Raw genomic sequence first — 14,393 nt, 5'->3', positions numbered from 1 at the left:
AAGTTCTCACTAAGATCACTGAGCATCCTTATAACCAGTGTTTTGAACTCTACATCTGGTAGATTGCTTGTCTCCATTTCATTTAGTTCTTTTTCTGGAGGTTTGTTCTGATCTTTCATTAGAGAGTTATTTTTTGTCGCTCCATTTTTGCTACCTCCCTGTGTTTGTTTCTACATATTAGGTAGAGCTGATATGACTCCAGGTCTTGGTAGAGTGGCCTTATTAAACAGGTGTCCTTTGGGGCCCAGTGGTGTAGTCTCTCTGATCACCTAAGCCAGGTGCTTCAGGTGTGTCCTTTGTGTGGGTTATGTGTGTCCTCCTGCTGTAACTGAGGCTTCATTGCTATTGGCACATCAGTGGCTGGCAGTGACCCTCATGCTGATCGGTTGTGAGGACTGGATGTGACCAGCGGAGGAGCTGCTGCGCAAGGGCTGACTCTAAGGAGTAGAATTCACTTTAGTGGGGCTCTGATGCTTAAAGAGTCTGCCCTTTCGGTGTGTCATTTGTGGAGGTAGTTGGGTAGTGCTCTGGTATCGTCTCAAGCTGTCCATTGAATGTACTGGATCTGGGGTCTCTTGGGAGGGGTTCTGATGCAGGCCAGGGTCAGCCACTACCTGTGCCTTGTCCGAGAGACTTGATCTGAGTGTTAAAATGATCTGCAGATGGTTGCCACTTGTGCTGGGCTTGAGGATGCCTGGAAGAGAATAAGCTGTGATCTGAGGTCAGCTGCTGCTAGTGCCAGGCTTGGGGCTACTTAGCAAGAGGTACGGGGCACACCAAGGCCAGATACTGCTTGTTTCTGGTGAACCCTTGAGAATTTTTAGGAAAGTCCACAGCATGAGGCAAGACAGGGCATTTGTAACAATGAAAAAGCCACTGAAAGTGGCTTAGGTAGGCCCACATGTTGGGTGTAGTGGGGTCTCAGGGAATCACCAGGGTGGGGTGACCAACGTTGGCCAGGTTGATGGACACTCAGGTATGGCACCACCTGCATCTGCACCCCAGGAATGGGGAGGGCTCAATAAAGGAACAATAGACTCTTCCAGCACTTCTGTCTAGAGATAAGTTGCCCCTTCAGCCCTTCTCCTGAAGCCAGACAATTCAGTTCCACCCTGTGTGTCCCTGGTGCCTTTTGAGCTGCTGCTCCAGTGCTGGAGCTCAGAGCGAGTGAGCCCATTAGTGGTAAGTCCACGTGCGGGCCCTTTAAGAGAACGCCTGGGATTCCAACCGCATCTCACTCAGCCACCATCTCCACTGTTTTTCACAGCTAGAAGTTGTGGGGACTTCTCTCCCCATCATGGGAACCCTGGGCTGTGGAGCTGAGACCCCTCACTTTTCTGGGGGGAACTCCGCAGCAGACATATAACTCCCGATTTTCAACCACCGCATGTAGTTGTGGGACCAGCTCGATCCATGTTTCTGCCTTTCCTACCAGTCTCAATATGGCTTCTGTATGTCCTTAGTTATAGGACTTCCATTCAACTAGACTGCAGATATTTCTCAATTATGGTTGTTCTTTAGTTCTGTTGTACTTTTGAGGTGGTCACAGGAGGAGGCAAGTGCAGCTTTTACCTACTCCACCATGTTTACTGGCCATACCTACAAAATATCTTTAAGAGTGTGATCTGACCTTGGATCCATCCTTTTTTATGGGTAATTTTGTATTAGAATCTTTACATAAAGTGAAGGTCATGTTTCAATGGAACACTTCTTTGAAGAGCCATCTTTTGGCCCATCTGCTACAGAACTGTGGGGGATAACATCTGCCCTACTGGCCTCATCAAAACACTGCCTCATTTTGCAAATATTTACTAAAGTTTAAGAATATGGTCCAAGCACGGAGAATTCTAAAGAATATATATCTCTTGTTCCAAAATATTCACTCTCAAAAGTCAACACCAGGTTCTAGAGGAATGACAGGAACCATAAGAGGTTTGAGTCGACAGTAAATATCTATGACAAACATGTATATTTTGGGAGCCGTCTGATGTATTAATACAAAATAATACAAATCTCCACAATCAACTCAGTATTATCAAGAGTCCATATTGTGTCTGTCCTGTAATAAATAGGATACATTTATCTTTTTCATTAGATTTTTAAAGTGAATCCTAACCAACTTTATGTCAGTGTTAAGGAATCCTTGTGATTAAAGACAATTAATGGAAAATGTAAAAAGTAGTAAAAAAATTGCCAAGTAAAATATGCTTAACTCAGTTTGCTTCAGACACAATTAATTTCTCTCTCACCAACTGTTTCATGTGGTAGAAATATGGTGGATTTCATAGATAATTTAATCTTTCTCTGTCCAGAAACCAGACACTCTGGGATATAAGAAATTTAGAAGAAAAAAAAAGGCTTTATATTATCCGAAAAGCTCTGCCTGGAGTTGCTGACACACAGGAGGTACTGAGGTAGGATGGGATACAACTCCTTGGGTATCTTCAGCTGCACCTGTCATGCCTACCCTCCCCCCATCCTGCCACCATTTTCCCCATAAAACCTGCTGCCTCGATGACTTGGTTCTCCAATAAAGCCTGAACTCAGGTTCTTTATCTAACCAATGCATACATGATCATTATAAGTTATTACCGTTATTACTATTATTACCGAAGAGGTTTGGCAGGAATTGGCCAGATACTTTTATTTTTAAAAACAATTAATCTGGCTGTTGAGTGTAGAATGGATTGAATAGGGACAAAAATGGAAATGAGCAGATGATTTAGGGACAAACGTAGAAGGTGAGGGAGGTGATATTTGACAGAGACAAAGGAAAATATCCAAGCAGTGGTTCTAAACCCCGGATGCACATTAGAACCATTTGAAGAGCTTTTTAAAAATTCCGAAGCCCCAGCTCTGCACCAGAGGTATGAAATTCATTTTATGGGTACAGCTCGAGCACCAGGACATTGCCACGGTGAGTGTTGAGGACTCTGGGTCAGAGCTGAGCTCTGGAGGACATGATGGGTCAGATGTGGGGAGAAAAGTATCTCCTTTGAAAACGAGATTTCTGGCACAAGCAGCTCGTTTAATTGTGCCATTTACAGAGCTAGAGAAGATGGAGAACTGAGATTTTTATGTAAACTCTTCAGATTTTTTGATCTAGTAACTTTTTTTTTTTTTAACATATGCATGTCAATTTTGTGTGGGCCAAAAAATCTTGCAAAATAAACAAACTAAGATAGATCTAACATGTAGGTAACCAATTGTACCTTCTGTCTTAAATCAGGGAGATTAACCTCTAAGCATGAATTTCAGACTCTCACAGAATGTCAGAGTGAAATTCTTTAGAGACTCTTAGAACAATGCTTGTTACTACTCTATATCTCATTAAGAATAAAGGTGACCTGGTGCCATTGTGACTTGATCATTTTCCTCCCCTTCCTCCCTCTCTGCTCCTTTCCTTTCTTCCAAATTAAGTAATTGTACTCTCTCTAAAAAAATGGATAGAAATGATCCCCAAGGTCACAGGTTAAGCAGTCAACCCTAGGACTCATATTTAATTAGGTCTCAGGTCGGCACTACCCAAATGTAGTTTTCAGCAGACTTTCTTTTTTTGGGGGGGGAGGGGAGTAGGCAGGGATAGAGATGTTATGGAATTTTACTTTTGAAAATACAATTTATATAGATGGGAAAGTTTTCTAAATATGGACCAGCATTTCAACAAGCCGACCATATTTTTAATAATATTTAAAAAGCTGAATACAAGAGAGCGATGAATGTAATAACAAAGTATCCCATAGTGATAACACACCCCCCACACCAGTCGTCTGAGGAGTCTGAAATGGACTGAATTGGGAGCTCCAGGCTCATATCTTACATAATATTCTAATTTCAGAACATTCCCTTCAAGAGAATTCATTAATTAAAAATCTGTCAAATACTATATTTTTTGCTTTTATGTCATATTGATGTCACGATACACCAAGGGAGTAACTGTCACTAAGCCTTAGAGATCAAGGGATCATTAATTAATTCACACGTGTAGTCATTTAGTTTATAATTTAGCGCTCAGTTTGTCTAAGCTTGGGCTAATTTTGGATGAAAAAAAGTTTACATCTTTATGTTAGAATTTTAAACTATAGACATTACACTTATAAACATACCAGGGGATCAGTCTTACTTCATATACTTCATTTCCATGATGTTGCAGATAAGCTCCATTATGTTAAGAATACATGAGCATAGAAGTTCTCCTTTCTCCTGGAATTAATGCATTCTTAATTGGTATTTCTCACATAACGAAGATGAACGGGATCTTCTGAGACCTCTTATATTATACTATAAACACATACTTCAAAGTAGACAAAACAAAGTCCATCTCTGACACATGAGTTTTACTCCTCAGAACAAACTCCATCCTCAGAAAACGAGAACATGGATGGGTACGCGCCACAGGGAAGATGCAAAAGATGGTGAGGAGCACAGTGGAGTCCTACACACCTGCTCCAGGCAGATCATCAGACCAAGGACTGTGCTGTGTGCTGAACTTCCCTTGACGAAAGAAACCAGGTGCCATGTCACCACGAAAGTTGAAAATCAAACAAATAAAGAAGTAGTAAATAAGTCTAAAACAAGATAGAAGACAAAGCAGGATACTGGATCACTAACCTGTGAGATGGCATTTTAATTGGTAGATTTCATACACAGAGATTTATTCCAGTGTTTACCAAATATGCTTCATGAAGAAAACCTTTTATGCCACACACCTGTCCGCACCCTGCTGAGCGCGTGATCCAAGCAGCTGCTGAGCAAACGAGCTCGTGCAGCTGCCTCTGCACACAGAGCTCACACTGCGTGGTCTCTGTCATATGGTCACAGATCCTCAGTTTGAAACTTCCAGTAATAGCACTGGGGGCACTTGATAAGGTCCTCCTTTAAAACATACATACAAGGCACCTACATTTATCTGACCTATACAAAGCTAGGTGTGGAGTTTTCTTTACAAGTTTTATAGCAAATATGCAAGGACTCGCTCAGCTTACTACTTCAATTTGTTATCTCATGGCAACAAGTATTTGACATTCACTTATGTCATGATCAATATTTACTGAAACAACATAAATCAGGTCTTGGGTTGAAAAAAATAAGCAGAACTTGGTTCTGCCTTCAAAAAACCCCAGTCTCATGAAGTATGGAAGCTGGACACAGCTCGTCCCCATACTGGGTGCCAAGAACTAGTAATTGCCCGCCCATGGTGCAGAGAGGTGACAGAGGTGGTGTCACCAAGCACGGGGTCTTTAAGCTGAGTCAAAATGCTGAGTGAGAGACTGTCAGACGGACCATGAGAGGTGGAGGCAGGAGGGAGGAGCATATCCAGGCAGCACGTTCAAATGGCACATTCTGAGAGCTGCCACAAGGGGCCTGTGACAATGCGAGGGACACAGAACATATACAATCGAAATGGCAGGACATCCTTGTATATATTTAAATTACTATAAATCTATCCAACAGTACAAAGAAAAGCACTGCTCTAATAATTGTATAGAATTTGAGCATTTTCCCCCAACCCTGTACATTATCTCATTCTGGCCCCACAATCTCTCCGAGGTAGGACAGGGCGACTGTGGCTGAGGAGCTTGCCCAGGGCCGTAAAGGGCCTCGCGGAGACTGGAGGCTGGAGTGGCGCCTGCCTCCCTCTGCCACAGGGAGAGCTGGGTGACGCCAGAACTCAGGGAGGGTGAATGCAATGTGGCAGTTACTGTCTCCGCCCTGTTTCATGACAAGCACTTTCCTGTGTGTGCTGCAGAGAGGTCTCCAGGCAAAACTGGGCTGCTTCCATGACCCCCCCCTCCTATTTCCAATGTCGACAATACTATCGTGGGTGGAGACACAAGACTGTGATTAGTCTCTATTTTTTCACTTCATGAGTTTTGATATGTTCAGTAATACACTTCTTTTAAGCCCTATTGCAGACATGGCTGGCTATTGTGTACTATCCAGAAACAATGAAAAAACCAGCCATTCTGTCTAAATCCAGCTGTGATCTGTAAACTTCCTCTGTGGATTTCATTATTATATAAGAGCCTCTCTCAAGCCTCTTGGTCTTCACCCCTAAAAACATCAGTACTTTGTAACTGTGTAGCTGTGGCGCGCGGATAAAGAAAGGGCTTCGATGTGGTTGAGAAGTTAGGATGCTATGTCTATTTAGACGGGGGAAATAGGCCTGGAGATGGGGGAGAAGCAGGTTTAATAATATAAAAAATGAAGAAACCTTGTTATGACACATGGAGGTCGGCTTATGTAAGGGAAAAACGCCTCAGAGAGCCGCGGGTTTCTCCGGAGGATGAGAGCTGGAGCTGCCGAGGCCGGAAGGACTGCAGAGAACGCCGGCCCCGCTTCTCCGCCTCCCTCTTTTTTCTCTTAAATTCCTCAAGTGAAACTGCTTAGACTCATCTCATCATGAAGGCGAGAGAATGAAAAATCCCTCAGCCCCCACACTGCCTCGCCCTCATGAAAGGGGACAGAGATTTATATTTTCATTGCTTTTCCAAACTATACGCTTGTCACAGGCTTTCCAATACCTTATAACATATTAGAAACTGTTTGGCTTGAAAGAGGAGTGCTCGCTCATGAACACAGCTCCCGCTACAAAGGCCCTCGACTTAGAGACCCGCCCCCGGCGACGATGCCCAGGAAACAAGCACGAGACCTGAGACAAATCCAAGTGACAGTGTCATCCAGATGCGCACGTTCTGCCAGTCCAGCTGCTTAACGAACTACGCTCATTACTATAGAAGCAAGCTTGTTCTTGGGGCGGACCCCACAGACAGAAGATTCTGCTGATATTTTACCCCCAAACCAAAACAATGCAGTAAAGAAACAAATTGAAATATCTCTGAGAAACCTCATGGAAGAAAAGTTGGATGAGACATTTAAAAGAGCAACTGGTCTAACATAGACTTCTGAGATGAGAAATCTACGCAAGGATATTTATTTTGAGGGCATTTCCCATTTCTGTGAACGCTTCGATAATTCAGAGTCCAACGCTTCACAATCTATTTCAGCCGGTGCTGGATGCTGACATGCAACCCAAGGGGTGTAAACTCTGGGGTGAGGACACAGGTTTTATGAAGCTTTGGACCAAAGAACTCGAATGGATGACGCTGACATGAATTCAGGGAGGGACCGTAGACGGAGACAGAGGTAACAGCCCCTGCGGACGCTGACGGGCCAGGCGCCGACTCGCTCAGCCACCTTGTGAAGCGGGCCTCACCGTTCGCAGGTTACAAATGACGAGATTATTTTTTGAGAGGCCAATTCACTTCATACACATCGAGAAGTGACCTGAACTGTGATGTGAACCTATCTGACAGTTCAGTGATTTCCCTAAATAAGCCACACTAATTCTCAAACAGTAAGTAATATGTAAATTGTAAAAATCTCAATGGCAAGCAAAGAAATCCTAATTTTAAAAAGTGACACAGATTGCATTAACTATAATTATAAATAATGAAATGCAAATGAGACTATTGGGGAAATAATAATCTCACACCTATATTGAGTCCTTAAATATATTCATATCTTCGGACCTAGAAATCCCACTACAAATTACTCCAAGGGAATAATTCAAAATCAGAAAACGGTGTACTTAGGAAAATGTTCATTGTAGCATTATTCATAACAGTAAATAACAGAAACTATCCGTGTATGCCACCGGGCCATCTCAGAAAACACTGGTATGTGAAATCCACGTCACGTTACACAGACATTAACAAAGTCGCAATATGGAGACTGATAAAGAAAGCGGTGTATGAAATTGTATGTTCTAATCATAAGTAGGTACAAAATATATATGGGTGACCAGAAAAAAGAAAATAGTTGTGCTAGGGTAGAGTACTCATGATGCATTTTTAAAAATCTGAATCGCATTCTCACCATTTAAAACTTTACTCATTTAAAAGATCCATTGAAAAAAATATAGACCCATAAACATGATATATTTGGTTAAATAGTTTTACTTAGTACGATATCAGGATAAAGTATATTTTAACATGGAAAAAATAAGATTACAATAATAGGAAGATTTCCTGGCATATTGCTTTTGAACACGATTTTAAACAAACCCCTGACCAGCAGCCCCCTCCACCGCACACCCCAGCTTCACCTCTCACATTTCCTCCATCCCTTTTTTTAGGGAAAAAAAAGCTAAAGAAATTGGCTGAGCTGCAGATTCTCTCAGATCTTCATTTTCTGCTTTAGGACATTGGCCATGTCCCAGCAGGGTCTCCTCACCTCTGGGGAGACATTTTGTCTTTGGCTTTGAAGAAACGAAAGCTAATATTTGGCTGGCTGCTTCTGCCTCGGCCGGGAGGGGCGGGCGAGGGAGCGGGGCCGTCGCAGGCGCTGTATTCTCTCCCTAGTCTCGGCCTCATTCCTGGTTTTAGGCGGGTCAGGTCCCAGCACCTGCTGCGCCAACATACTTCCTGTCTCCCAGGAGTGAAGTGAAGGTGGGGAAAACCTACTGCTCGTCTCCTGATCAACAGTTCTTGGAAAGCAAAGAAACTTTAAGCGAAGAAAGAAAAAGCAAAGAAATTTATAAATCTCACGAATCATTGGAAATTCACAAACCACATCCCCCGTCTCTTACTCTGCAACGTGTTTATGTATCTGTGTATAAAAAGAAATGTAAAATTAAGTGTGATTCAGGTACTGTTCAATTTCTTTTTCGATAAGGTAGCCTCTCCATTAGCCTTCCTCTCCCCATCCCTTCTTACCCCCCACACACATGGACACACACACACGTACACACAGACACACGCACGAACACACACACGAGAGGGGATGGGGGGTTCGGGAGGGGCACGGCCTCACTAAACTCAGGAACAGAAGACAGAGTCTCCATCTCCAGGCATGATTTTATCTGCTTCCTCTGACCCCTAGGGCAGGGCCACTTCCCACCTGACCGCCTCTAGGCCGGCTGACATTAATAGCTAAGTCCGCCACGGGCACGCATGCCCTCGGCTTTTTCTCTACCTATGTTTTAATTCAGGCTCATCTTGCCTCCTGCCAACAATACAGCCTTTTCTCAGTCCGGCACATTCAGCCACGAATGCTGCAGCTCTCAGGTCAAAATCGTCTCACCCACAGGACGACACTCCAGCCCCAGTGACACATTCTCCAGCTATCTCAGGGTCCTCCGATGCCACACCAGAACCTAAGTTGCAGGGCTTCGCTCTGGCTGACCCGGCCGCAGCGCTAAGCTCACTGTGGCGTTGGCGGACGGCTGCGCAGGGAACAGATCCCTGCCCTGATGCCTCATTCTCACTGCGCACCTCTCGGCGGCCCGGCTGAGACTCCCAGAGAGAAAGGCGGGGGCGCGTCCCGCACTGCCCGGCTGCTCTCCCTTCGCGGTCGTTCCTTTTTGCAGAACCCTCAGCCTTCGGGGGGAACTTTTTCTTTCTCCGTGTCATATGTCATAGTCTCTTCCTAACAGAGAATGAGCCCAGACGTAAGAAGTTAAAGGTTTTCTTTTTTTTTTTTTTTCCCCTCACACAATGTGACTTGAGTTTCTGGGCGTGGCTTTGATAGATTTTTTAAAAATATAGAAAATTCTTTCTCGAAAACTAACCAGAATTTCCACTACAGCCATTCCAGAGTAACGAAGATGAAACAGCCTACATCCGGGGCGCCCACCCCACCAAACCAAACCTAGGAAACTGTACAAAATAAATGAAATCACTGTTTTCAGGAACTGGACAACAGCATTGTGATGAACGACAGAAAGGAACGCAGATCTGGGCTCTGTGTTGGAGAGAGACTTCGTCACAGTGGGCAGAGGAAGGGGACCCAGGCAGAGGAAGGGGACCCAGCAGAGGAAGGGGACCCAGCAGAGGAAGGGGACCCAGGCAGAGCTGGGCTGCCTTCCCGAGCTGCAGATATGGCGGCCGGGGTTCGGGAAGTCTGGCGATCCTATGAGAAAGATGGCCAATGACACCGCTTATTAGGAAAATGCAAACTGAAACCACTTTAGGGGCACCCCACGTTCGGGTACCCCTCTCGCAAGAGAGCTGTGGCTCCGCCTCGCCCTCGCCGTCCGCGCCCTCGCTCTCCGGGCTCCGAGCGCTCGGATTCCCACGGCTGTGACTAACGAGCAGGAAGAACCCCTGTATTTCTTGGGGTCTCGCCCAGGACCCCGAGGAGAGGGAAGCTTTCTCACCGGTCCTTAACACCCATTCCCTAGACCCTCCGCTGCCTCCAGGCCGCGGGAGACGCCCCGGAATGCACCCCCGGCCTCCGCGCGCGGTCGGAGCGCACAGCGGACGCCGATCCGGGGCCGCCCGGGGTGTCCCGCCGGCGCGTCCGCCTCGACCCCAGTCTTTTCGCGGACGACTCCAGGTGACGCGTGTCCGTGAGGACCAACCAGGAACAACCGAGGGTCCTAACTGTGGGCTCGGAAGGTCCCCCCAGCTTCCCTCAGCCCGCCCGCCCGTCAGCGCGTCCCTTTGCCGGGACCCTTTCCCAGGACACCCTGTCCTCTGCGAGGCGACGGTCCAAGGCCTCCCCCGCCTGACCCCCTCCAACATCCACGCTCCTCGTCCACTGACGCCAAACCTCCGTCACCTTCACGGTAAGAGACATGGATGCTATTCAGTACCAGACCGAACTGGCTTCTGAGGAAACTCCTCTTTTCTGGACCTGCTACGGCATTTGCTGAATCCCATCAGGCCCTTTTTAGGGCCCTGAAGGATAGAAGGTCATGTCCCCAGTGCTGTTTCTGCCAGGCTTTCAAAACCCCTTCTGTCGATTAGAACTCGGGTTCCAATCCCTAAGGCCCGAATATCCTACCCGCCTAAATCACTAACCTCTTGCCAAGAGTCTCATGATATCCTGGCAGAAAATTTTGGAACTTCTTTTTCCTAAAGGGCCTTATCGACCTTCACAAATTCTACCTGGAATATGGAGCCAACTAACTTTCCCTCTCCCGAGGGTTATTTAAACGCTAAAATTGAGACGCGGTTCATAGTGTAGCGTAGCGGTGAGCAAGTCTACGTCACATGCATAAGGTCCTGGGCTTGCACCCCAGTGGAGCCACGGTCCGTGGTCTACGGCCATGCCACCCTGAACGAGCCCGATGTCTGATCTCCGAAGCTAAGCAGGGTCGGGCCTGGTTAGTACTTGGATGAGAGACCACCTAGGAAGACCAGGCGCCGTAGGCATAAACAATAATAATAGATAGATAGATAGATAGATAGATAGATAGATAGATAGATAGATAGATAGATAGATAAATAAATAAATGCCAGAACTGTCCCTCGTCTCCAGTGTCTGACTGTTATCTCGGCCGTCCAGTTTCTAGTTCATACTGAGGACTAGTTGAAGTCCTGTTCAGGAAATTTCATAGATGCCAAAGTCGGTGATGATATCCTTCTACCACCGGACACCTATTGTTGGCCACGGATCTTATCGAACAGATCCCAGTCAATTCAAAAAGAGAGAAAGGTGTCCACCCCGTGGAGACATAGCGGCAGGCCACAGGGGTGTGGGTGGGGGGCGTGGGTGGCGGCCAGGTAAGCAGAACTACTCCTGACTACCCATGACCCCTCAGTTGCTGGCGTCTGGTTGCATAGAGAGCCAGAACCTACGCGTCTAGGGGACCCTTAGGACTCACTGGCGGTGGGAAGAGACAGTAAAGGATGCCTTCTTTTCAGATGAGTAACAAACCCTCAACCGCCTGCACCCCTTTGAGATGTATCCTGAAACACCAGGACCAGTTTGATCCTCTGTCCTTAAAGAAACGGTGCCTGGTCTGTTCAGATATGTGGCCAAGTACGGGAGAGCTGGCCGCCTGAGGGAAGTATAAATTACAATGCCATCTTACAGCTAGACCTTTTCTGCAGACGGGAGGGCAAATGGTCAGAGGTACCTTATATGCCATTTTTTTTTTTTTTTTGCCATGAGAGAGAACCCCGACTCATGTAAAACTCGCAAAACTGACCCAGCTCCTCTGGCTGCCATCTCTGGCCCCCCTTGCCAAACAAATCCTTCATTAACAACTCTGCCACAGCAAACCCCAAATACCCAGAAAAATCTGACCCAAAACATTCAACTCTCCTTTCAAGCCCCACCAGCTCCACCAACCCGTCCCCCTTATCCAGGGTTCTCTGCTCTGGGGTCACCTAATAGGGGGCCTCGTAAATACAGACACAATCTACTCCCACTACAAGACACGCCTAGTGGATCTGGCCCAACGAGGGTCTAAGTCCCCTCCACTCTTCAAGATCTTTAAGGGATCTGGGCACGTGTTCAGATGACCCAGACTAATATATCGAAGCCGTCCAAGATCTGACTCAGGTGTTTGAACTTTCTTAGAAAGATGTTACGTTACTACTGAACCAGACTTTGATGAGTTCCGAGAAATGAGTTGCTCTGGAAGCGGCTGAAAAGTTTGGAGATGACCTATACTTAGCATCCTCTGATGAGAGTTCGAGAGGAGATGATCTCCCGGGACCCCTCCCCATGGGCAAACAGGCTGTGCCCGTCCATGATCCCCAGTGGGGTCCTGACACCCCTACGGGCAAACGGCAAAGGAGACACTTCTAGGCAGGTATCTTGGAGGACTGACGAGGACTAGGGTCAGACCCCTTAATTATTCTAAGCTGTCGACCATTAGTCAACAGCCAGGTGAAAATCCCTCGGCATTTTTAGAAAGGCTGAGAGAAGCCTTAGTCAAACACACTGCTCTCGCGCCAGAGATCTTAGAAGGTGAACTAGTTTTAAAGGACAAGTTTGTTACTCGATCCACCTCCGACATTCAGAGGAAACTACAGAAGTTTGCTGTAGGACCTGAAGGAACTCTAGATTGACTCTTCAAGGTCGCCACTTTGGTCTTTTATAATAGAGACCGAGAGGAGGCACAGAACCAGGAAAGGAAAATTAAGAAAAAGACAGATATTAGTGGCGGCCTTACAAATGGCTTGGCGTCAGGGCACCTGGGGTCAAAATACCAGCTGTTACAGTTGTGGACAGCCAGACCACTGGGAAAAAGATTGCCCAGGATGGCAGGGACCACAGAGGGACCCCCTGGGCCCGGTCCTATCTGCAGAGGTAATCACTGGAAAGCAGATTGTCCTCGAAGGCCTCTACCCTCGGGGCCGATTCTGGCAGCCCAGCAGACCCGACGGGACTGAAGGGTCTAGGGGTCCTCACTGTGGCTCCTTTAACCCAGTTGTCCATAGGGACACCAGAGCCCCACGTGATCCTAGAGGTCGAAGGAAAGACCATCGATTTCCTTCTGGATTCAGGAGCCACTTCCTCTGTCCTGCTCTGTAACCCTGGAACCCCCTCCACCCGCTGTGTAGTGACTATACGAGGAGTCACCGGGAAGCCGACTACTGAATTCTTTTCTCCTCCTTTAGGCTGTGTGTGGGGAGACTTTATATCCTCTCACTCCTTCCCCGTCATGCCGGAAAGCCCTACCCCGTTATTAGGGAGAGAGATCATGACTGAATTAGGAATCGTCGTTTTAGTGGCCCCAGGACAGACTCAAAACTGCCTTCCTTTAGTTGAAACCGATGTTAGCCTTGAGGCATGGGCCTCTCAAGGGTCCTGTGGCTGAGCTTCGATGGCCACGCACGTTTACATTCATCTGAAGGACCCCGCCTTTTTTCCCTGCCAAAGCAGTACCCTTTAAAACCTGAGCCATGGGAAGATCTCATTAAAATAATAGAAAATGTAAAGAGATGCAATTGTCCATGTAACACTCCCATTTGGGGGAGTACAGAAACCTAATGGAGAATGGAGACTCATTCAAGATCTTCGTATTATTAATGAGGCAGTAGTTCCTATGTATGCAGTAGTCCCCAACCCTTATGCTCTACTTATCCAAAGGAAGTAGGAAGCCAAATGGTTTATAGTACTAGGAAGCCAAATGGTTTATAGTACTAGGCCTTAAGGATGCCTTTTTCTGCATTCCAGTACACCCTAGTTTACCTGGCCTGAAATAAACAGAGCTCCCAACAATCAGTCTGTGACCATCCTGTGTGCACACACAAGGGCCAAATGAGTGATACAGCTCTTTACCCTTCTTGCCGGCTTTGGCGTCCCCGCAGGGGTGGACACCAGCGCAGCTGGATCATCCACCTCCCTCTCTTATTACCAGGGTCTGTCTAAAGGTCTACCTGACAATTTAGATGACATATCCAAAAGCACCTTTACTCTACAGAATCAATTAGAGTCCTCAACGGGCGGGCGTAGTTCTTCAAAACCGCAGGGGACTTGATCTAACAGCTGAAAAAGGGGGACTCTTTCTTTTTAGAGGAAGGTGGTTGTTTTTATGTTAATCAATCGGGCTTAGTAAGGGATGTGGCTGAAAAGCTCACCGACAGGGCCACAAGGATTTGCCAACAGTGGAGTGAATCGTGGGGGGTCCTGGTCTAAGACTGGGAACTGGG

At 46.6% G+C, this 14,393-nt stretch overlaps 1 protein-coding gene and 1 pseudogene across 5 annotated transcripts in view; one reads left to right on the top strand and one right to left on the bottom strand.

Moving 5' to 3' along the window:
• CHRM3 (cholinergic receptor muscarinic 3) overlaps positions 1-14,393 on the bottom strand; it is a 467,593-nt gene that overhangs the window by 212,958 nt on the left and 240,242 nt on the right. The gene's annotated exons all lie outside the window — the stretch shown is intronic.
• On the top strand, positions 11,044-11,159 carry LOC120592698 (uncharacterized; annotated as a pseudogene).

This window comes from Pteropus medius, unplaced genomic scaffold, assembly GCF_902729225.1.
Source record: "Pteropus medius unplaced genomic scaffold, Ma_sr-lr_union100, whole genome shotgun sequence".
In the NCBI taxonomy this organism is placed as follows: domain Eukaryota; kingdom Metazoa; phylum Chordata; class Mammalia; order Chiroptera; family Pteropodidae; genus Pteropus; species Pteropus medius.
This window is presented reverse-complemented; position numbering and strand designations above follow the sequence as displayed.